This window comes from Euprymna scolopes, chromosome 21 (assembly GCF_053919585.1).
Source record: "Euprymna scolopes isolate OS-2025 chromosome 21, ASM5391958v1, whole genome shotgun sequence".
In the NCBI taxonomy this organism is placed as follows: domain Eukaryota; kingdom Metazoa; phylum Mollusca; class Cephalopoda; order Sepiida; family Sepiolidae; genus Euprymna; species Euprymna scolopes.
Window position 1 is genome coordinate 120,436,134 of NC_136502.1, and position 26,183 is coordinate 120,462,316.

A 26,183-nucleotide genomic window follows, 5' to 3' on the forward strand; every position below is an offset into this window, starting at 1 on the left:
GACATAGCTGAAGTAATTGGTGGCATGTAAACAGTTCATGGCGCAAATATCCCGATTATTTTACATAAAAAACACATCTCTCTCTCTCTCTCTCTCTCTCTCTCTCTATATATATATATATATATATATATATATATATATATGTATAAAGCCGTCTACATAGACTACTGTTCAGCTGTTTCACAGCTGCTAGACCGGCAGCTACCTCAAACTAAAATCGAATCCGACCGCTAATACGAAATTCGGAGCTGCTAACCGTTGCACTATACGGATGTTACTATACGGTCAGCGAATTAACAATGTTTTGACTTTGTCCAAATACCTAAGCTCAATTAACACAAAGAGCATCGCTTGATACGCTAATGGTAATTGGTATATCCCATCCGAATATGCTTAACCTAAGATAGGAAACAGTATAGTCATCCACACCAGTATTATTTCGCTGTTTCACAGCAAGTCAGTGTTGCTAGAGAAGCAACAATCTCAAGCTATATGTACATATACAGACTGGTCGGTCAATTTAGCTCTTATAATGATTAGTTCACACTAACAGGCGTTAAAAACCATCAAAACTATAAATGTGTCTTCATGCTGATCTTCGTCAAACAGTCTGTGACAAGGATGGAGGCCCCTTGTAACAAATTTCATGCAAATGTTCCGTAATCTTCAGTCTCTGGCGAATAATTGTGTTTACACCCCCCCACACTGACATCAAACTGGTATCAATCCACGACCCTTCTCCCACATGAAATTTTTGTTTGGTGTTCTGACTTCCTAAAGTAGCTGTTTATTGTGACCTAGAAGGATAAAAAAGCTGTCGATCATTGTTTATGATGAAAGCAATAACATACTGAACTTTCAAGAGTTTACGACAATTTACATGTCTTTACAAAAAAGGTTTCATGATTATTTAAGGCACTTCGTAGATAATATTCGTTATGCTGATTCTACAATATGTAATCTTAGCTAGGTACATAGGTAGTAATGTTAAGTAAATATTATGTTAACTATCATAGGAAAACATCTGCATTATTCTTGGGTTTAAAAGTGTCAAACTAACTAAATTTTATGGTTCTTTTTATGTATGCGATTTTGCTCACATAATGTACACAAACAAAATGTCCTCGAAAATATCGACGTATAAAATTTATATATCATGTGTTTAATTCTATTTGTGTTATTACTTTAATCATCCTGTTTGGAATTCGAGTAGATAATGAAGGTTAATCTTTGATGACTTTAGCAATGAAAGGCATAATTAAATAAGAAAATATTTTCTCACAAGAGGCCAATATTATATTTATTTGTATTTAATAGCATGATAATTAAATTCTTCTCAATGGCTCTTTTTATATCTGTGAATCCAATACAATCCTAAAATATTTTCGTTTAACTCATGTTGGGTTATAAAAGAAACAACGGTCGACGACATATCAGAACAAAACGCGGAAGAAACCGCAACCCGTTTTAAATATTTCCATAGGCTTGCTGGATGCTTTACTTATAAGTGACCAGTCTGCTTTCTTATATATGACTGATTTAGTTGTGGCAAAACAGAGGATGAATATAACAACTCAAATCTCCGTGATTGTTATGTGGTTTCTTTTTTCTCTACCGATATTATCCTGCAACAAACACAGTAAATCGAAAGGCCACACTTATCAATTCCGACCCCCTCGCCCAACTGACTTTCCCTTCCCCCCTGGCATGCAAGATATATGGAGTTTTATGGTAAAACACCCCATCATCGAAAATAAAGAGGATCGCAGTGTTGTAGGGAGAAGCATATCACGGTAGGGGAACCGTCACATGTCAGTAAATGAAGATGAAATTTTCTAAACATCCGGGGATACATTTTCAAAAACTATATACAGAACTAAGTGGTTCTGATGTATAAAATAGAAATAACAAAGAAAACTTATTATTATAACAGATTCAGAAACCGAACAATGACTCTGTTCTGGTAAACCATTGGGACACACTGCAAGCAAAATCTTAATGCGTATTTTTTATCCAAAAGACAATTAACGAAGGGTTACCATGTAACTCGTATATCCTACATATTTCCAGACAATATGCTGATTAAATTTAAATTGGGACATGAATAGTAAAATTGCATTTAAGATAACGATACTTACACAAAAAAAAGATTGTAAACAAAATTGCGGTCCATAAAATAGAGCATGCTGAAGTTTCATTTAGAACTAAATTTCAGAGAAAGAACAATTAAATCAAATATTTGATTTTCCTTGTTTCGAATTTTATTTATTTCACACACACACACACACACACACACACACACACACCCACACACATATGTATATATATATATATATGTGTGTGTGTGTGTGGGTGTGTGGGTGTGTGTGTGCGTGTGCGTATGTCTGTATGCATATATGTAAAAAGTGGCAAACTGAGTTATGCGTTCCTCAACGTTTCGTCATTATTCCGAGATTCGTCTTAATGAAATAAAGACAAACCGTTAATGTACACATAACTCAGTTTGTTCCTTTTTATTTGTTTCTTTTGTCGGAATACTATTTTCATTATTCTCATCATACATATGTGCATTTTATTTTTATTATATATATATATATATATATATATATATATATATATATATATATATATATATATATGTATATATAACATTTGTTATACCTTGCCGTCATAATTCACTAGCCAAAGTGATAACAGAGTTTCAGTAGGTCAAGTCAGTATTGTAAAAACTTATGCTACGAAGACGCTTTTGCTACCGGGAAGAGTATTAAAAAAAACCGATCCAGGTGATATCATACCGTTCGTTCCTGCTGAAGTATTTTCTGTCTCGATTAAATCCAACTTGATGAATATTGAGATGTGTTCTAAAGACGATAAGAAGAAACTTCCAGATAGTTTCAATTTTTGCAAGAAATGAGATAACTTGTGTCGTATGAATTCTAATGATAACCAACTTCAGTAGGAATCACATGGAATCTCCAACATTTTTTTCACGCAGTCGGCATTTTTTTTCATATCGGTTTTCTTCCGTTCATGTGCTTCCTCCTGGTTTTCCTCATCCCAGGGTGTTGTTAGTTCTATAAGAAATACATTTTTTTTCGAATCTGACTCCTTTATAATGGCTGGTCGCTTTTCTATTTGGATTATGTTGACTGGAAATTTTGGGTATGTCTTGAGATCCACAATTTTACATAATATTTTCTTCCTCATAGTACATCCGTCTTCTTTGTAAAACTGAATTATGGGTTGCTTGACATAACAAGTTGCGTGTTTGTTTTTGTACATTGCATTTTTAAGAAATTGTTTCCAACAACTTATGGCGACATAGCTGAAGTAATTGGTGGCATGTACACAGTTCATGGCGCAAAGTATCCCGATTATTTTACATAAAAAAACAAAACTCTGTATATATATATATATATATATATATATATATATATATATATATATATATATATGTATATATATATATATATATATATAAAAAGCCGTCCACATACAGTACTGTTCAGCTGTTTCACAACTGCTGGACCGGCAGCTTCCTCAAACTAAAATCGAATTCGACCGCTAACACGAAATTCGGAGCTGCTAACCGTTGCACTATACGGATGCTACTATACGGGCAGCGAATTAACAATGTTTTGACATTGTCCAGATACCTAAGCTCCATTAACACAAATAGCATCGCTTGATACGCTAATGGTAATTGGTATATCCCATCCGAATATGCTTAACCTAAGATAGGAAACAGTATAGTCATCCACATCAGTATTGTTTCGCTGTTTCACAGCTAGTCAGTGCGGCTAGAGAAGCAACTATCTCAAGCTATATGTACATATACAGACTGGTCGGTCAATTTTGCTCTTATAATGATTAGTTCACACTAACAGGCGTTAAAAACCATCTAAACTATACATTTGTAAATTTCACCAAACAGTAAAAACAGAAGTTGAAGATGTTTAAGATTCTCACTGCATATGAACTGCTTAGATGGTTCGAAGCAGTTTTAGCAGTTTCCGTTTGTTGTTCTAGTCTTCATCTTGTTTCGAACTTTTCCATCAATTATATTAAATTAAATTCTATTAAATTAAATTCTTTCTAACTTTTCCACCAATTCTATTAAATAAAATTCTATTAAATTAAATTATTTCTAACTTTTCCACCAATTATATATAATTAAATTCTATTGAATTAAATTATTGCTAACTTTTCCATCAATTCTATTAAATGTAATTCTATTATTTAATATTTGTTCGTGGAATCAACTTTTTGATTTAAGCACAGTGACGGGAAAATTATTGACAGTGGTTTCAGCAAGACGGGTGTCTTAGGTAAGGCTTGGCGAAAATGAACCAGAGATTGGAGCACAGACCAGCGCTTGCCATGGAAATAAAGTTAAAACAAAGCATCTCTTCTGTGGAAATGAGGTTGAAGGGAAGAGAAAAGGACGAAAGTTAGAGATTATAAAAGTTAGTTCTTAATTCTTCGGCATCACCCTAAAATGTTTTTACTTCGCCATAAATAGTAATAGCGAGAGAGAGAGAGAGAGACAGAGAGAGAAAGAGAGAGCGGAAAATATGTACAGACAGAGATAGCGAGAATGAGAGAGACAGAGATGAAATACAAACGTCGTAAAATGAAAGAAAATGAATGCAGCCATTTACTCAGAGTGCATAGTAATTATCATTTCTACGCCATATTTGAATGGTGCATTAGCGTTCGTTTAGCATGAGAATACAGCTCATTCGAAATATAGGAATTGTCCGATGGTCAGCTAATCATAATGAGAGTGATGTTGGTTTGGAAAGACTTTTAATCAGAAAAGTAAAAGATTACGTTATGTCTATAAGTATATGATCCACTTACGGAAGGAGAAAAACTGTATTTGTCGAAAATGCAGATTCATCCCAGTAGGACGGTAGAAAAATGTAATATTCAGAAGAAAATAGGAACTACTTCATGGTTACCGTAGTAATGATGTTCCTCCTAGAATGAAATGTCTGATTTTATTATAACGAATAATGCATCATAAACAGCGTTCTAAAGTTACATAAAATAGTTATAAGTGTGCATATAGTTAACTTGTATGTGACATCTTCTGTCTCAAAGTTACGGTACTTTGGTCCAGAGGGGTATTTCTCCAATGAAAATATACATGAAGATATAGCAAGAATATATAGATTAGGATGCTAGTTCTATATGCGTTAAAATGAATTACGGCATTTCTGAAACCAATTGGAAGCATTTGTTTTTTTAACAATAAAATCCCCACTAATCAAGAGCAAAAGGTCACTCGAGGATAAGAGTTAAAGAGTATACAGTGGTCAAAAGGCCAATATAATAGTAATCGATAGAAGTGTAATTTTGGTAACTTGGATTAATTAAGGGGAACGGCTCATCAAGAACTTGTTTACATTGGACTTGAAGACGCCCGTATTGTAGTCAGCTGGAAAGCAGGTGAACAAAAATTGTGCAGTTCTTAGAGAGAAGCTTTGTTCATGTAATCTACCTCCAGGTTTAGGCACAGATAAAGAGTGGGGAAATTACTAATAGTGTTTACAGCCAAACGAGTGTTTCTCGTGAATGTTTGGCGAATAGGAACCATAGATTAGAGCTCAGAAGTGCACTTGCCATGACAATAACGCTAAAACGTCTCTTTTGTGAGAAACAGGTTGCAAGGAAGTAAAAAGGGCATTCTCCACTAGGCCAGGAAGTCTATTCTGAACTCTGTCAAGTCAGGATAAGTTTTTCCTATGAGCTCCTTCCCAAATGTGACAGCTATATTCCATACTCAGACGTATCTCGCTCTTGTATAGGTAGGAAACTGCATCAGCAGGAGGATATCTTCATGATCGATAGAAAGGTCCCATCATTTTTCCAGCGATCTTTGCAACGGATTTGATGTACGTATATCATTTTAGATCAGGAGTAAAGGTCTAGCCCAGAAACTTATCAAAACATGGAGCCTACCCAAGACGAGAGCCATTTATTTCAATTGATGCCAAATGGGGACCAAAACGTTGATGATGCAAAGATAGAAGCTTTGTTTTAGATGCATTAAAAATTAGATTTAAAACACATTTACGCCATCGTATAAGACGGATCTTATAAAATCTTTGTTACATTATTTATTTTATATCTGAACCATTCATTTACATTACTACGCATCCTATATCGAACGTGATTAACTGTGAGATGCCGATCGCACATTCCACAAGTATAAATGGTATTAAATAAGTAGATATTATTTGGTCGATATTTTCGAAAATTTTTATACTCTATATATAACCTGCATTAAATGAATTCAATATTTTTAATTTTATCATTCACGAACAAAAGATGCACAACAATCTTTTATGTGCGTATATATATATATATATATATATATATATATACATACATAATTATATATATATATATATATATATTAAAATCTTATAATTCGCAATTAAAGAAATAGCGTTTAAATAAAGTTTAAAACACGAAAAAATGCTGCAATAGGTTGCAAAGTACCATGTATTTGTTGTATATTTTATTTTTTTTACCATTTTTTGAGTCTATTTGTATAGTAATACAAACCCGTTTTTACATTTTTGTGTTGGATATTTCACCAGCAAAATACTTTTTCGCTTACTGATCTATTTTCATATATATTTCGCCCAAATTGGAAATCAAAATCAAGAAATAAATCCATATGTTCGTTTTGCTTTTTTATTTCCTTTATTAATTAATGCGGCTTGATTTAAAAAGGAACAATGACAGAACAAACACTCCAGGCAAACAGCGTCAACAATTCTCACCTGCCCAGCACGATATAATTAAATTTAATACCAGAAATCCCATTATCGAATAGGATATCAACTGCGCACTAATTGGTTTGTGTCTCGGACCTGAGAAAATATCGTACTTATAAAAAATGTGAAGATTCTAGAATTACTATAAATGTGAGACTCGGAAGATCAAATAAGGGACTAATTTATTTGGATTAAGTAAATATAAAGGGCCCCCCTAAGAATAAAACATCTTAAGATAACAAAATTTGTGGATTTATCATATGTATATATATATATATATATATATATATGTATGTATGTATATATATATATATGTATATATATATATATATATATATATATATATATATATATATATATATATATATATATGAAAACAACAAAAATAAAAACTGAAGCAACAAAAAACTATATATTGGTAAATATAGAATAGTTATTTATTCAATAAGGGCATACACATTTAGTTGGGGGATACAGGCGACTCTTCATGCCAAGGCATTTCAAAGCCCAATGCTTCTCATCAGAAGAGTGGAGAAGATGCTAGGTAACATAACGTTGATGCTACGTCTCGCGTGGGATTCATCAGAAACGAAATAAATCAATAAGATTATAGATGATGTTGAGGGGAGTTATATCGAATTCTAAGATAAAGGAGGAGCGTATTTTATAGTCTGTAATAGGAAAAGGTGTATATATCTCTATCATACTCTTAAATGTACGTAGTATATGTTTTAAGGCTTATGGCGAGGTGTAGTGTGGATGGGTGGAAATTCTATTTTATCAGTATGTAAGATGCTTATTATCTACGTAGGGGCATTTATTGACAGATGTAACCGAGATGACAACAGCATTTGAGACGGTGTATAATTTCAAGAGGAATATTATGGTGATGACTTAAGGCGAAAAGGTGTATTCTAAGCAGATTTGAACAAAAGTTATTACGTTGGGTTTTAAATTCATGTTTAAATTAAATCAATTGTAATCATAATCACAATTTTCATAATGATTGAGGAAATATGTTATTTTAAACGCTCATTTCATTTGAACTTGACACAATACATTGCTGCCCATGATTCATTGCTTTACATGAAATATGCGTTTGCTGTGTTGTCTTTTTCGTGTTTAAATTAATGTAATTGTTCTCATCATCACCATCGTCATTATCATTGAGGAAATCTGCTGTTTTAAATGCTCTTTCAATTTAAACTTTATTTGCTCATTATTTTTTTTAAATCTGTGAGATGCATCATCATCATCATCATCATCGTCGTCGTCGTCGTTGTCATCTGCAAGCCTAATATGTTGGAAGTGTGTAGTCACTAATCTGTACACACGCAGCTTAAAGCTCATCTTAAAGGAAAAAAACTCTGGACTTGATGAGATACCTGTTGAATTATTGCTATTTGGAAGTGATAGCTTTATCAACGCAATCCACACACTAATGCTTGCTGTTAGGCATAGCAATGCTATCACTCAGGATTGGATTGATGCAATATTGGTTCCAATTTATAAGGGAAATGGGGGTAAAATCTGAGTCTGGTTATCCAAAAAGCATTAACTCTCTTAAAGTTGTAGGAAAGGTTTCGCAACCGTGTTCTTAAAATCGTTTGCTGAAATGTACTTGTCCTTCTATCATCCCAGAGAATCAATGTGGTTTTAGATCTGGAATCGTCACGCTTTACATGATGCTCTCAGCGCGACAGCTAAAAGAACAAATGTATGGAGCAGCGATTGCCTTTGTAGTAAGTTTTTTTGTCGATTGAACAATCGAATTGCACTCTGAAAAATTCTTAGGAAACTAGACTGTCTTATTAGTTTTGTGAAGTTACTTCAGCAGTAACACACTAATATATAAGCCCGAGTGCACTTAAAAGGACATATGTCTGATTCAATTACAGTTAGAAACGGTGCGGAACAAAATCATATACTTGCTCCTACATTATTTTCCATATATTTTGCTGTGATGCCGGTGGATGCTTTTAACAATTGCGATAATAGGGCGATGCTTCGTTTTCGCATATCAGGTAAAATTTATCTACCTTAGACGTCTCAACGCAAGCCAAATTTATTCAGAACCTTATTTGTGAACCCTTACATGCAGATGAACCAGACCTTGTTGACATCCAGAAACAGACACACATATTATAATGGACAAGTTTTCAGAGGATTGCAAAGCGTTTGGTCTTACAATCAGCCTCAAGAAAACATGTTATGTATTCCTCTCTTATAGGAATGTCATATGTTAAACCAATCATCTTGATTGATGATAAGTAAAAGTAAAATGGCACGGACACTTTTGTGTATCTGCCTAGTACGATGAGTAAGGACTACGTTTGATGCGAAGATAAATGGCAGAATAGCCACATCCAGTTCTGCTATTTATGAAACTGAAGAAACGTGTGTAGTCAGATGGGGAGATCACATAAAAAAACTAAGTGTTTACGAAGCATGCGTTTTGACTACGCCGCTATATAAGTAAGGGATTTGGACAACATATAGTTATGTTAAAGTTTTCACCAAAGTTGTATTCGGAGAATACTAAATATAAACTGAAGCACTTTAATACCTTACACTGTAGTTCCGTAACGATAAAATAGTACTGGTATAGAAATGAACATCATTCAAAATCAGATGCGTTGGACTGGACACTCGTTTAACATGAGTAATTCATGTAGGACTAAAGCTTGCTTAAAAAGGTTACCTACGTGCATACAAACGCACAACGCTTAACTGAGGAGATGGACAACTTCTGTCAAGGAGAAGCAACTATATATATATATATACATATATATATATACATATACATATATATATACAATGATAGCTCCGTTTTGACAGATAATTGGCATTTTTAAGGGTTTATGTCGAGCATTCATATTCAAGCAAGTTGCTCTTCAAACAAGCTCATATTTTCATAACTATTTACAAATGTGGCAGGTCAACTTTCAAGTATTTAGTGGTGATTGTGGACAAAGGTCATTATGCACATTTTATATATAATCAAAATGTGTTTTTATGTACAGATATATCTACAAATATGTACTTGTGTTGTCTGAATAGCAGTATGCCCTCATAAATATTGGTCGACTTTACATTATTTTCAAAACATGCTATAAACTGACGAAATCTGCTACAGCAACGGATTAAAGTCGGCAAATTACGGTGACATCCTGCTCTTATTTATTACGTTTCTCTACTGCATATTTAAAACACCTTCCATCGAACATTCTGAAGATATCCATGCTTAATTTTCTTCGATTCACAGGTCGAACTTTTCAGTTATTCACATCAATTTTCAATCACTTGCGCTTTTTCTTCTGTGCATGCGTAAACTTTTTGTATGTTTATGCTGAAGTTTTGGTGTTCCATAGAAAGCTCAGTTTAAGCAACTGTGTGTTTTTTGTATCTATGCTTCGTTCATCCTTGCCGTCGTTTCTCATTTATATCCTACAATTGTTTGATTGTTTATGGACAGCAGATCCAAGAAAAAACAATTCCAACTGATGTAAAGTATTTTAATGATGAACTTTTGATGAAAACTTCCGAGAGTTTTTATAAACCTTCGGTATGTTGTTCATGTTTCTGATACATGTAACGGGCAAGTAAAGATACATGCCGCATACACATTCATCTTTTTCTCACAGCGATTCATCTTTATATCAGACACATCATTCAAGATTACTTACCGCAAAGCAATCCAAGGCGTTCTTGTGAGACTATCAAGATATCAAAAAATGGCAGTGATATATATATATATATATATATATATATATATATATATATATAGAGAGAGAGAGAGAGAGAGAGAGGGATATATATATATAGATAGATATACATTAGTGTATGTATATGTGCATTTATTGCAAGTTTATATATGTATATATATTTACCATATACGCATAGAGAAGTTAAGAGAGAGTTTTCTATGTTGCTCTATAGATTCGCTTTTCATTAGAATATCGTCCAAGTATCCGATGAAAAAATCACGGCCGCTCAACAACGATCGTTGGTGCGCCATTGATCTCTTTTATTTCCCAGAAAGATGTAATCACATGAACTGGAAATCTTTAAACGGGGTAAACGCCATGGAGAGTCTGTATTTTGGTGATAGCGAATAGTGCAGGGCCAACCCTTGTCATCTTTCTCCGTTAATGAGAATCTGTAGATGGTGCTTCGCTCAGATCTACTTTTACAATATTTCCCCTCGATTTAGTTTCGTAAAAAAGCAGCTCCCTCTAAAGGGGGTACCCTGGCAGTGTGCAAAAATAAAAGTGTCCTAAGATAAATAGGTTTTCCACCTTCATTGACAAAGAACAATTACAGTCCAACGTCAGAGCAGACACAACACCCCGGCCACCAGGCCAACCGAGAGGAGAAGAACGCCTGTTTTATTTAGCGTGTTCGGTCCCGGCTCTGATATTATTTACTAGCAGAACTTAATGTTGATTAAAAACACGCTTAGGCACAAGGTCATCTACATAGCTTACCAATTATTCTATTGAACATTTATTTGGCCCTGCACTATTCGCTATCACCAAAATACCAGATTCTCTCCATGGCGTTTACCCCGTTTAAAGATTTCCAGTTCATGTGATTACATCTTTCTGGGAAATAAAAATAAAACATTTATGTACAGCAACCAAGGTAACACAATTATGTACAAACTTAAGGTTTAAAAAAAACCTAAAACAAAATATGAGATGATGGGGTGGGGCAGATAAGAATGTACGCAAAATAAAAGAAAAAGAAAATAACTAAATGAAATGCCTATGAGGTCGGTTAGTATTGCCCTCTATACCTAATCCTAAGTTTAGAACACCCACTATGTTATGACAACTATCGAAAGCAAGCAAAACTTTTCCTAATGGGCAGTTGAGGACCTAAGAGTTGTAATTCAAAAGACAAATTATATCGGTATGGGAATATAGGGAAACAGACGGGGGACTAATCAAAGGGTAAAATAAGCATATTAGGGATTTCTCATAGTACCGATTGTCAAATAAACAGGGTCAGTAACAACATTCATACGTACCTTAGTCTAGAATGCATAAAGTTTTCCACTGTAAGTAGTTATCCTTAATCAAAATGATCTTTGATCGGGCTGGGTTCTGTACTTGTAACGTAGAATTAAACACCGCATGCCAAAAACACTTAGCGAATTAACAAAAACTTGAACCCAGCGCCTCGTGGAATGGGCAAACTAGTGTTGTGCATCAATCGCCAAAGACCATGTGATGTAATCTGTTCCAATCGCATCTGAGTTTAACTCTGATCTGCTGCTTTTCGTAAGCAACCAGATCTCGATCGGAAACAGATCCAATCCCATGGACTTACCTAGCTACTGCTACGATCGCAAGAAATACTATTCGTTTCTCCCTACTAAACGGCAGGTCCCTGTTGCCAACGATGTAAGCCAAATCAAGTGTAACATATTGCAAACATCTTCTTAAAGAAGCCCGCTGAAACTGCATGTAGAAGATTTGAAATATAATGAAAAGCCACCGTGTTCTAAGTGTGAATATCATTTTTGCATCATACAATCCAGAAAACAAAGGGTGTTTTAATACATGTATATATATATATATATATATATATATATATATATATATATATATATATATATATATATATATATATATATATATATATAATAGCTGTACCCTACCACGCGTTGCTCTGTCTCAATTTGTGCAATGGAAAAATCTAATAAAAAGAGAAAATGCATTTTTCTTATATTGATAGTTCAGCAATTCACGCCAAAAGTGTTTGAAAAAATACAAAAAATAGAAAAAAACGGTACTCTTGCAGAATTTGACCAGGATCCTTAGGAGTTTCCATCAATCTTTAATTGGGATCGTTGCTAAAGTGTTGGAATGATTAATTGATTTTCTTGTGTTTTATTGTAATCAAAAATCTTACTTTTCAATTAATATTTTGGTGAGGTGGGTACTATACACAGATTCGAAAAGTTGTCCAAAGACAAATAAATGTAAGCAAAGGTAAGGTAAGTTACATTTCTACATAACTCGATATTTGTTAGTTTTTATTTAATGTAAAATGTTTAATCAGCTCGGAAAAGCACACAGTGTTTATCAATGTATTTGAAAATGACAAATGATCGTGAACTCTATCGAATATGTTAAGTTTGGGAAAATAAGAAAAAAAAACTAAAAAGCTATACATAACAGTGTAAGGAACCCACCGAATATATGTGAATTTCACAGAAAATGGGATTGTAGATTTCTAGTTTATCGATTTGGAATAAACCAGACGTTCCATTTATATATATATATATATATATATATATATATATATATATATATATATATATATATATATATATATATATATATATATATATGTGTGTGTGTGTGTGTGTGTGTGTGTGTGTACATTCTACTATTTTCACTTTTGTTTCTCATCCTGTCTTCTATTTTGCGTATTCAATATCAAATTAACGTTTCGGTTGATGAAACACCATTACATTTCATATACAAAGTTGACAAATCAGAAATATTCTACTCAAACTTAAATATCGTCTGTTACATACACGCAAACATTGTGTCCGAAATATCAACATCATAATCACATATTATAAATACTATTATAAAAGAATTCGAAATAAGTTTTAAATAACACATAAGTTTAAACAGTAAAAATAAATAAATAGGTAGCGATACTTTAAAGCCTCACTTTGATTTATTAAGAAATATATATATATATATATATATATATATATATATATGTATATATACATATACATATATACATATATATATATATATATTTTTATATATATATATATATACTATGCATGGTTAAAAATAAAAAAAAAACTTACCCAGGCTAGTGTTTGTTTCATTTATTCGTAATATATTAAAACTTAAGCAAGAAATATATCTACAAAGCTATTACAGATGTATGTTGATATTCAGTATGTCTAAAGAGAAATGTAACATGGTATTCTCGAATAGATTGTGTAATATTAACTCTTCTAGAAAAATATATTAATTTTCCGGGAAAATGATGCACTGTAATACAGGGTGACTCACAGGAAACGGATGTTTTTAAGGAAAACAACACTCTGTGAATATTAAAAAAAAAATTGTAATGTAAGTAAAAATATTTCCTAAAGTATTTTATTATGGCATAATGGATGTTCTAAAAACATCCGTTTCCCGTTACTCACCCGGTGATTTGTTGTTAATCAAGGAATATATGGATTGTATAACATTTTAAATAAAAATTAAAGTTGCCCAAGCAAGCTTGTTTTATTTGTAATGTAATGTAATCAAATACCATTTAAAGGTATGCAGGAATAATATTCTTCAAAAGGTATTAGCAGCTTTATGTTGATGTTCAGTAGTCCCAAAATAAAATGTAATCTAGTATTCTTTTCTATTTTACATTGCAGTCACCACTTAGCAAGGCCCGGAAGCCATTTGGGGGTAAGTGTTATTGCCTGTACAGTAATCAATGGGATAATATCGTAGTAATCGTTACTAATGGAGATTTGATAAATTGTCTTACTTAAGGGGGAGGTTTATCAGAAATTTGTTCATGTTGAAATTGAATACATCCAAGTTGTACTCAGGTGGGAAACAGGCAATCGGAAGAGAGTTCCACAGGTGTGCACTTCTAAGAAAGAAGCTTTGCTCATGTAATCTACGTTTTGCTTTAGGCACAGATAAAGAGCGGGGAAAATTACTGACACTGGTTTCAGCTAGACTGGTGTTTTTCGGGAAAGTTTGCCTATGGGGGGGGAACTAGAGATTGGACCTCAGACGAGCACTTGCCATGGGAATAATGATAAAACAAAAACAGTCTCGCAACGTCTCTTCTGTGGGAGAGAGGTTGCAAGGAAGAGAAAAGGGCATCCTCCAGTAGGCTACGAAATATATTATGTACGCTGTCAAGGCAGAAAGTCATATAAAATTATATTACTTTTTTGAAAAAAATATTGCAATGTAATAATTTGGTGATTAAACAACGTGATTTTAATTTATGTATCTGAAATATAGAGAAAAACATTCTGATTAGAATTCAAACCGAACGGAACATTTACGTAAAAACAAAACACAAATCATGTTCTCCACAAATGTATTATCCAATAAACGGAATTAGACCGTCACGCTGAAGCTTTGAGACTTGATATTAGCGTGAGAATAAAATTGTCTACGACTTAATTCAAAATATGGAAACAAAGCAAATTTATATTTACTAGAAACCCGCATCATATATTGACATTAATGATGGTTGAAATTGATTCAAATGTTAACTTTCAAACATAGACAGTAGAAAAGGCGGCAAATTATCTTATATTTATTCGTTTTAAAATCACACTGTTTCCATCACTTATATTTAAGCTAAAAACTAATAAATACAACGCAAAAGTCTGATGATTTTGTAATATTAAAAGTTTTATTCAGAATATATTTAATAGTAAATAATAAAATCGTAATGTAAAGCAAAAACCTGAAACTGTTAGTGTCGAATTCTAGTAATTGATCTTTTTAGATTTCCGTAAATAAACACTTTATGTTCTTGGATTTTGGGGGATAAAGATTTAATTAGTTATGTCTTCTGCCCAATCACCTGACAGAACGAAAGATTGCTACGTATTCTGTGGATTAAATAAGGAGACCTGTTTGTAATTCTGCAACATTTCCTAGTTGATAGAAAGATTACCGACTCGAACTAGATATCTCTAAACAAGGATATGGGGTAATATCCACTATAACGTTGTGTTAATAAATCAAGACGAAAACAGTAGACCAAAAATAATTACAAAAATACACTAATTATGATAAAATTATAATATAATTATAACAAAAGTTGTCATAATTAATGGTTTGACATGACACCATATATACATGAAATATTCAGAATACGAATTCGAACAAAAACAGTAACTATATAGATGCATGAAAATTATCAATTGTGCTTGGAATTATGTTAATACTAAGAACAACATATGATTCTTTTAATAACGTATTGGCCTTAAAACTATTTAATATTATTTTATAGTTTTTTTACTGGATGCTATTCTCGTAGTCATTTGTTCACGCGTCATAGCGGATCTGCCACTTAGAACGTAGAAACCGATATATATATATATATATATATATATATTACATATTATATACATATATATATATATATATATATATATATATATATATATATATATAACAAGATAAGGGCCACAACTGCAAATGACACACAGAATGGGATTTGTGTTGCAGAAATAACGTCTAGATCGGATAAATATATAATAATTGAGTTCTAAGTAACATATCAGTCATGAATAGGCATTTGCTTTCAAAATAAATTACAATTAAAAATGAATTTTCGAAAGTAATAAACAAACAAAGTAACTAAGTTAGATACGTATTTTGTTATAAATTAGCCGTACTTGTTTGAATAAATCAAAGGATGTCGCATTCACCTTAATTTTCAACAAAACGTGTACGTTATTATATGAGTAATATTTTGAAAAAATGTTATTGGAAAATTACTTATATTTCAATATAGTATAAAAGAACGTAACAAATAATACATTCGGAATCATTTCTTTTTTTAATATATTCTTCGGAAAGTCTAGTTATAGGACATTTTTTATTAATACGAACTCTGTGGATTAGTGGACACGGTTTATGCAAATATGCTTATGATATAAACATTAATTAACACTTTCTTTATATTGATTTACTTTTCCGTACGTCCGGTGTCACAATAAAACGTTCATCATCGCAAACATTAATCGATATATATATATATATATATATATATATATATATATATATATATATATATATATATATATATTTCAGAGAAGAGGTCTGTCGGTTAACAACTTCTTTAAACTTTTTATATCACATAAAAATTATAACATCTCCGAATTAACAACGGTGCTCGCCTGTTTATTTATTTGGTTGACTTAGGAAAGATAAATATTCAACAGTTTTCGCACGCCGCATGTGGATTAGGCTTTTTCCTATAATAATAGCGACACTAATTCTGGCGGTATTTTTCCGGCTGCCATCGCCGGAAGTGGAAATATTTTCCTTATATCAGATAATTGCCATTCAATTTGGACAAGGGGAGCTTCCCTCCCCCAACATCCTGGGAAAATAAAAATAAAAACCCCGCAGTAAAAGTTTACCTCATTAAATCATAAAATGTGCACCTGCAAATTCTAAGTTATTAAATAAATTCAAACGTGTTTCCGTTTGTATGTCGCGGTGGCCCAATGATTAACGTCGCACGTTTTTTTTTTTTTTTCACACTTTAATTTTTTTATTACATTTTCACCCGAAACAAGACATATTTCCACTTTGGCGTAGGGAGCTACTATCAGGGGCAGCAACTACTGTGGCTATATGTTGGGATTTGGGCAGCAAGATATCGGCTCACGTTACACTTGAACTTCTGCATGTCACCACAGTTGGGGAAGCGGGGACCTGGGATGGAATTCCAGAGTCTAGCGGTTCTGGCGAAGAAACTACTTGAGTAGAAAGATATTTTACATCTAAGGATCTCTACTGCGTGGGGGTGGGATTTAGCTGCCTGTCGGGTTTGCCGAGGGTGTCTACGTCGTTGGGGCACAAATGTCTGCAGTTCGTCAGAACATTCACCATTAAAATACTTGTAGAACAGGAAGAGCGATCCAACGTTTCGTCGATGGGACAAAGGCTGACGCTTAGATGCTAGTTCATGGCCTATCAGATTGGCGACTCTCTTTTGGACCTTGTCTAGGAGCAAGAGACTAGCAGCAGATGCACCAGCCCAAATGTGACCACAATACCCCATACATGGACGAATGGTGGCCTTATAGAGGTACATGATACTTTCAGGTGTCAGTAATTTTCTAGCACGGTAGAGGGGGCCTACTTTCTTCGCAGAGGCCCTGGCAATATTTTCAATGTAATTATTCCATTGAAAACATTGCCGCTGCGAAGAAGATACGCTCTCTCTACCGTGCTAGAAAAGTACTGACATCTGAAAGTATCCTGTATCTCTATAAGGCTGGAGCATCTGCTGCTAGTCTTTCGCTCCTAGACCTTTGCCTCCAGGGCTCGGGTTCGATCTTCATACTCACCTACCAGAATTTCTTTTTAATTTAACCCCTCCCCCGGAGTTTTAATGTATCTCCAAACATCCGGGCAACGCCGGGTGCCCCCTCCTTGTTAATAATAAACGAAATATCACTCTTTATATTTGCTAGTTATTAGATAAAACCTTAAAACGTTTCCCCTCCAAAAATTTTCAAAGAAAACAAAAACAAAACAAGAAAACCATGGCTTTCTGTGTACAGTTTCAAATGGAATTGTTTTTAAAATTCACAAGAAGTTAGTATGAGGTAAGCATGTAAGTTTTTATTGGATTATAGATTCTTTTCAAAATTAAAAAAATCTGCAAGTAGATTGATATGTGTTCTTTTATAATTCATCTTAAAAATTATTCGAAAAATAAAAACACAATCCTTTGTGTAACAGGTTTTTTTTATTTAAATATAGTTTTTTTTTAATAAATTCATTGTAAGCTTTAAAAGGTTGAAAAAAGTGTTTACTATAAAATTGTTTAAATTGTTGTTTTAATCATTTTATTTATAATAGGTTTTTAAAAATGTTCAATTAATGTGTGGAATTTCCACGGGTTCTGATAATATAAACTATTCAGAAATTGTTTTCATTTTTTTTTTATCGGTTAAATTTTTTTGGGTTTTGTTCGTGACCTCTTCGTATTCTGACCTTTCAATCAAAGCGTGTTCTTCGGTGCCATTCACATTGCGAAAAGTCCAATCTGTAATAAAATTTCGGTTGAAGCTGTTTTTTCATTTTGTTATCATTGTTGTCCATATATTTTTTTAAAGTCGGGTTTAGTTATATAATCGTTTTTTTTTTCGCACATTCCCATCCAAATTTATGCTAACATCTTTTGATTTATGGAGAGGTAAAAATGTTTTTGGGTTCGATGTCCATGTTAATAACTGCACGGTCCTTATGCTTGTCGACGATGGAAGATATGATACTAAATTTCGTTACTTCGTAATTACGTGGTGGGAAGGGTGGTATCGGTGGTCGAGGTGGGCCAACATGAGGTTTATGTATCTCGCTTTTTAAATCAAGGTGTGATTTGCAGAATAATATATTAAAAGACAGAAGAAGAAGAAACGGTAAAACGAACTTAGAAATTTCAGCGGCCATTCTAATTGATGTTTTCGCTCAAATTCATACAACTATGCGAAAATATCAATTGCTTTTGAAGCACAGAGAGAAATTTGATAGTTTGTAAATATCTATCAAAAGTCTGCTATGCAGTGTTGTTATCTGTCTTCAACGATGACTGCTTTTATAATCAAACATCTAGAAAAAACACTAAAATAAACACCCTCCTAAAGCTATACATATTATGAGAAAATACGTTAAAAACGTAATGAAATCGCAATAAAAATAGTAATATTCTCTTGATAAACACTTTAGTGTTTTCTTATTTTATTATGTTCGCAAAGTCTTAAGACAATGCCAGCTAATACATTAAACCTATTTATTTGAGCGAATAAAATAAATCTTCAAATAGTTTTTTACAAGTCTAATTGTGGAATAAATTTTCCGAGATTAACGACATTTGCGTCATGTTAATATCTTTCAGAAGTTTTATATGTAATTAGAAATGTACATATGAATGCATATGTATGTATGCGTATTTGTGCGTGCGTTAGCGTATGTATTAACTCTTAACTGCATAAAAAAAACAACCCATAGTAAACTGAAATGACCAATGCGACTATTTAAATTTTAAATGGAACCCTGTACTTGATTGAGATTGTTGGACTGACTTCCTCATCTTGGTTCTTATCGTCACAACGTTTCGGTTGTTTTGCCCTCCGGCCTTCATCAGGTGTTTTGTATCGAACTGGGGAACCGTTTGTTAGGAGTCTCGGGCGAAACGTTGAGTATTCAGGTCCTTCCACCTCCATTTTATTTCATATGCGTGTATATCTACTTTTTTCTAAGTTTTTAACTGAAATAAAGTTCAGTGGCATGTATAAAAAGTTAATTTAGGTCGCGCAGTTGCTAGTCAAAATTAGGTTAAACACTATTTGTAATGTGTGATTATTCTTTTATAATCGACTCCTTAGGCCAGCAATAATTATCATCGTCACCCCTTGAAAAACAGGCTAAATGTTTTTTTAACCATAATTAGTATATTAAATTATATAGGAATGGGAGTATCACTCATTGTAATAAGCAGGTACTTAACTGATCGCGCGTTGTAAATACTAAATTAATTGTTTTCTCATAACCTTTTTGCAAGTAACCGCCGAAGCAAAAGCATTTAATATTTTATTGTTGTTCAGTGTTGAAAAAGTGTGGGTAGTGAAGTTTTGACGCTAGGGAATTTTTCAGACTCATCTCATGTACAATTACATCGCATTATTATTTGATATATTTTATGAAGAATATATATATATATATATATATACATATATATATATATATATATATATATATATATATATATGGGGGGGTATACGTGTGCGTGTATGTGTGCGTGTATATTGTGTCTAATACTTCAGTAAAGTAATTGTGAGATTTTCGGGAATACTTCTCACTAGTGTGATGTTCTCCTGGACTAATTTGTACGATTCTTTGTGAGGTGGTTGATTTTAATTGGAATATCGCATACGGCTATAATTCGGGAATTATTTTCGCTGTTAACCTTCCTATTTCTAAGGGTTTCATTTGGTCTAATCTTTTGTCACTCTTATGGATCGTTCGTGTAGATTTTTATCCTCCGATTTTTCTTTTCTCGTCTCATCTCTTGCCTCCTTTTCTTCTGTATTACTCGTGTCTTTTTTAGTGTTTTTGCTGCAATAATCCCTCTTTCGGTGTCTTACATTATATATTTTCTAATTCTGTTAATTATTTAATTTACACAGTCTTCTGTACAAACCATTACTCCTTCTTCACCTTTACATGTAACATAATGTCGGTCAGAATCATCCCTTGGGTGTTCTGCATTATGCATAGTGAGAATTTCTGAGTCTGTTGGTTGAGATGCATGAGTTACATAGCCCATGTGTTTATGCTTTTTAATATATTTGTACATCACATCCGGGGTAATTTTCACTTGTTTTGAAGGTATTCAATTACAATTTTCCTTCTCATTTCTGTTGAGTTAGTGTTATCTGCTTCTAGAACTCCCAAATATGTGTAGCTAAAATTTTTACTTAGTGCACTTCTGTTCGTTTGCTTAGATATACGCCTTTCGTTGCATGTTGTTTTCCCCTCTCATAATCAACAATGCACATTTCTGTTTACTGAATTCCATTCCAGTATTCTTGCTGAATTATTACTGGTTGTGTTTATTAGGGTTTCTTGTTGCTTCTTGATTTTTACAAGTCATCCATGTTCATTAGGTGGGTCATACTTTTTTTTTTTTTTTAATTACATTTTCACCCCAAACAAGGCAAATTGCCACTTTGGTGTAAGGGGCTACTATCAGGGGAAACATCTACTGGGGTACTATGTAGGGATTTGTGCAGCAAGGTGTCGGTTCACGTTACACTTGAACTTCTGCACGTCAGTACTGTTGGGGAAGCAGGGACCTGGAATGGAATTCCAGAGTCTAGCGGTTCTGGGGAAGAAACTATTGGAGTAAAAGATCTTTTACATCTAGGGATCTCTACAGTGTGGGGGTGGGATTTAGCAGCCTGTCGGGTTTGTCGAGGGTGCTCACGTCGTGGGGGCACAAGTGATTGCAGTTCGTCAGAGCATTCACCACTAAAATACTTGTAGAAAAGGCAGAGGGATGCAACATTTCGTCGATGGGACAGAGGCTGAAGCTTAGATGCCAGTTCAGGGCCTGTCAGGTTTGCGACTCTTTTTTGAACCTTGTCAAGGAGCGAGAGACTAGTAGCAGATGCACCAGCCCAGATGTGGCAGCAATACTCCATACATGGGCGAACGGTGGCCTTATAGAGGTACAGGATACTTTCGGGTGTTAGTAGTTTTCTAGCACGGTAGAGAGAGCCCACCTTTCTTGCAGCGGCCCTGGCAATGCCTTCAATGTAATTGTTCCAACTCATGTTTCCTGTGAACGTTAGGCCAAGGAGTTTGAAAGATGGACTCTCAGATAAAGAGTCGTTGGCCATTGCTATGGGTGGTAGAGAGGGTTTCTTGTAATTATTGAATGAAACTAGTTTAGTCTTGGCAGCATTGAACGCGACCAACCACTTTTGTCCCCATTCCACTACAGATTGGAGGTCTTCCTCTAGTGTTTCTGCCATTTCTTTAGAAATGTGTTCATTCGTCTTCCTGTCGTGCCTGCCATAGAGTGTAGTGTCATCAGCATATATACACATCTCAGAGGCAATGTTGTCGGGGAGGTCATTTATGAATATCAGAAATAATAGAGGTCCAAGGATAGAACCCTGGAGCACCCCCGCATTTATATCATATTGTTTAGATGTACGACCGTCGAGGACAACCTGGATTTTTCTCTTATCTAAGAAGGATTTAATTATGTTAAGTATTCTACCAGTGATACCGTATGATCTGATTTTACTGAGGAGACCCTCATGCCATACCCTGTCAAAAGCCTTAGATGTATCTAGAGCTACTGCTCTGACCTCCCCCGCTTTGTCCAGTGAATGGTATATACGTTCAGAGATCACAGTTAGGATGTCTGCTGTGGAACGGGCTTGTCTAAATCCATATTGTTTGTCAGTCAGTAGTTTAGCATCTGTAAGATGATGGACTTGAGCATGATTAATTATGGTCTCAAATATTTTGGCAAAAAGTGGGAGCAGGCTAATGGGGCGATAATTTGATGGGTCTGTCCTTTCGCCCGAATTCTTGAATACTGGTACAACAGAAGCAGTTTTCCAACAGCCCGGAAAGCAAGCTTCATTAAGGCATTTGTTGTAGAGTTTGGAGAGAACTGGAGCTACTTCGGTTGAGCACTTTTTTAATAGCACAGCTGGGATAAGATCGAGTCCACATGCTTTTGAGGTGGCAAGGTTTTTATGATAGCATGCACCTGAGCAGGGGTGGTTTTCAGATCGTCTAGTGTGGCGTCTGTCCGCATAGGAAAGTCAGGTAGGGGGTGGTTGGAAGGGTCCAGTGTGGAGTTTGAGGCAAACCGACTGGCAAGCATGTTAGCCTTGTCGGTTGCTGAGGAGACAACCTCGTGATTGTTGGTTAGTGGGGGAATTGTTGATTGCCCTTTATTTACTATCGTCACCTGTGAACTTGTATCTTGGCTGCCATTTTCTTACGGGTATAATTGTTATGATACACAGAAGTGATGGTAGGGGATCACCTTGGAAGATACCTATTTGTATTTTACTTTCATTTATGTATTGGCTATTTGCTGTCAGTTCAAGTCTTCATTATTTCATTGCACTTTCTCTCCCGTTGATGAACGCCTGGTGTTTCGTACATTCTTATTATTACATTTATTATCCGTGCTTGTCGGATTCTATCATACACATTCCTGTAGTCTATCCACGTCATGGCTTTGTGTTTTTCTACTTTTTACCTCCTAGAGGACTATTTGATCCATGTATAATAGGTCATGTTTTACTCATTCCTTTGAACATCCTTTTCTACTCCTTTGGTAGTAATCTTGAGGTGAACGGAATGCTAATTTTGTTCCCTCGGTTTTGCTATAAATATTTTCCAAATTGTAGATAAACATGTTATAGGCTTGCAGTGTCTAGGAATAGTTTATTTTTCTGCGATTTTTTTTCATGTGCCAGTGTAGTTGTACCTTTGACCATCCATTCCTGCACAGCGGCTTCGTAGATACATATTTTCATATTATGAATAAGCCTTTTATCTATGCTGTGAATTCTTAAAACCAGCAAGAACCTATGCTGTCGAGACGTGGTGTTCTCTTCAGCAGGTTGCTATGTTCCGTAGGGTTGTGATAAGGGGTTTGTTCTGAGTTTTTGTGTTTATTTATCGATTGCCTTTGATTCCGCTTTCATATCATTCAGGTATTCGGAATTCCTATTATGATCCTATCGTTTTTCTAATATCTCGCTTCAGTAGCTCTTTGTTTCCATCGGGTCTGGTTGTTATGTTTGTGTTTTTCTGCCTTCACATTCAGATAGAATTAAATTTCATTATTTTACAAGGTCGTATTTTGCTTGCACTGTGGAGATTGTTATCTGTATCGTCTTAATCTACATTTTTTTCTGCTGTTTCAGTTTTCCTTTTTTTTCTTTAACCTCTCTGCATTGGTTGTATTCCTACTTTTCCGTTTTCTTCTAGTTGACGCCATCTTGTTACTTGCTGTGATTTCTGTTCTAAGTATGTTTATCTGGTTTTCTAGTCTCAATTGCAATCCGTGTTTGTCGCATTATATTCGTTCCTCCCCATTTTTACTACTTTAACTACATACTTACTGTTTTGACACCTGTGTGAATTAAATTTTTTATGTCTGTAAAAAGATCCGTAGGGATGTATGGAGGGTTATTGCTCACTGTCTGTTTTTTTTTTTTATTTTAACTTTTATCATTTGTTATGTAAGGGTAAAAACAAAAGATCGGGCTCGTGACATAGTTTAGAGACCTCTGATGTTTTGGACCCATGTCATTTTCTTTGATGATTCTCGATTTGCATTTATTTTCGCAGTGGAATGGAGCCTCCCTCAGCAAAAGTTTTACTTAAAAAGACTGCAACCAACACTGAAATATGGGGTTTTCTCTGTTATGGGTTTGAGCGGAATTTGGAGTGATGATAACTTTGACCTGGTGGAGTGCGAAGGAAATTGATTCCGCTAAAGATGTTTCAATATTACCAGAAGACCTCCTATAAATATTCTCAAGTAGTAAAATGAACCAAGTTAACTCCCTATCTATAGATGACGATGTTTATTGCTACTCTGTTAAGACGACCGTACATTTGTAAAGCCAAAATGGGATTAATAAATTCGTATGGCCGAATATGAACCAAATTGATAAACCCCTGCGGCATATTAGCCCGGAATATTCGCAAAAAGAAAAGTAATTCATCTTGTAAGCATTATCTCGTCAGACATGGCAAGATACTCCTCAAGAGTGTATCAGTCGACTGATCAATAGCATGTCAAGAGTGGTTCATGCATTAAACACAGCAAAAGAAATTCAACGGGTATAAATTATAAACTTAGAGCCGATTTAATTTTGATTTTTTTCTATGAATAATGTTTGTCGAAATAAAATTTTCTATGGATGCCTATTCTTTGTGTTATGTATATATGTATGATATGATCTCATGTATATATTGGATATCATTTAACAAGATATTCATTGTGTATATATGAATTTATTTAAATGCATGCTTGCAATATTTGAACATATAATTTTACAAATAACCACAGAATTTTTACAACATTTGTAAACGATATTTTTGCATTTAATAAAAAAGATTTCTCATTCGCTCGTGAGAAAAATTTGGATGCATAAAAATCAAATTCTACTAGCTAATTTTACAATCAACAACTGTACATTGCAAAGTAGATCATATTACTATTTCATTTCATTTATTTACATGATCCACGTTTACATCAATAAACATAATATTTCGATATGTATTTTAGTATTTTAGTTTACTGTATTGGATTTTTGATGGCGGGTGTCTATTTAAATAGACATTCCGACGAGTTATTTACGGGGGTCGATTCCATGGTCGAGTGGGAGAACTGCCGACTGTCAACACGACAGTTCTAGGTTCAATCCTTGGCTTGGGAGAGATGCTAGTCTAGCGGCATTGATGAGTTGTGATACAACGAAACAGGACTGTATATCGATGACTACAAATATATATATATATATATATATATATATATATATATATATATATATACCAGTGAGCAGAAAAATGGGCTAAACAAACATTTTTATGATACTTGATATTTTTAACAAATCTTTTTTAAGGATAGATTTTAAACTCTTCTTACTTAAGATTGCTAATACTACAATCTGGAAGGTTACGGACACAAAAGATGCATTTTTTTTTATTAAATTAGACTTCTTACACATGATTAAAATGATAATACCAATGATATAAATTGGAAGATTTATAGTAATTCTAATGTTTTTTGTTCAGTTAGTGATGAGCAATCACTGTGTAAATGGGTTACCATGCCTAAACAAGAAAAGAAACCGAAGCTGAGCTCGCTCGAATTCTAGGATTCCATAAGCAAGTAATGTCACAGCGAGCGAGAGCAGCGAAGGTAAATCGCAGTAAATCTGTTATTCAATATTGATGGTTCTGATTGCATCCAGCGATATTGGCATGATAAAACATGCCCCTTGAAATTATGTCCACACGTCATAGTGATGAAGGCCCCCTAATTGTATGGGGTGCCTTTCCTAACAGAGTGATGATTGAG

The 26,183-nt window shown here is 34.0% G+C and overlaps 1 long non-coding RNA gene across 1 annotated transcript in view; it reads left to right on the plus strand.

Moving 5' to 3' along the window:
- LOC145242691 (uncharacterized) overlaps positions 1-25,027 on the plus strand; it is a 232,988-nt gene extending 207,961 nt beyond the window's left edge. Inside the window, exons 2-3 of the long non-coding RNA XR_013862813.1 lie at positions 14,209-14,242; positions 24,443-25,027. This is a non-coding gene — a long non-coding RNA (uncharacterized LOC145242691). The remainder of the gene's footprint in view (positions 1-14,208; positions 14,243-24,442) is intronic.
- Positions 25,028-26,183: the final 1,156 nt, after the last annotated feature.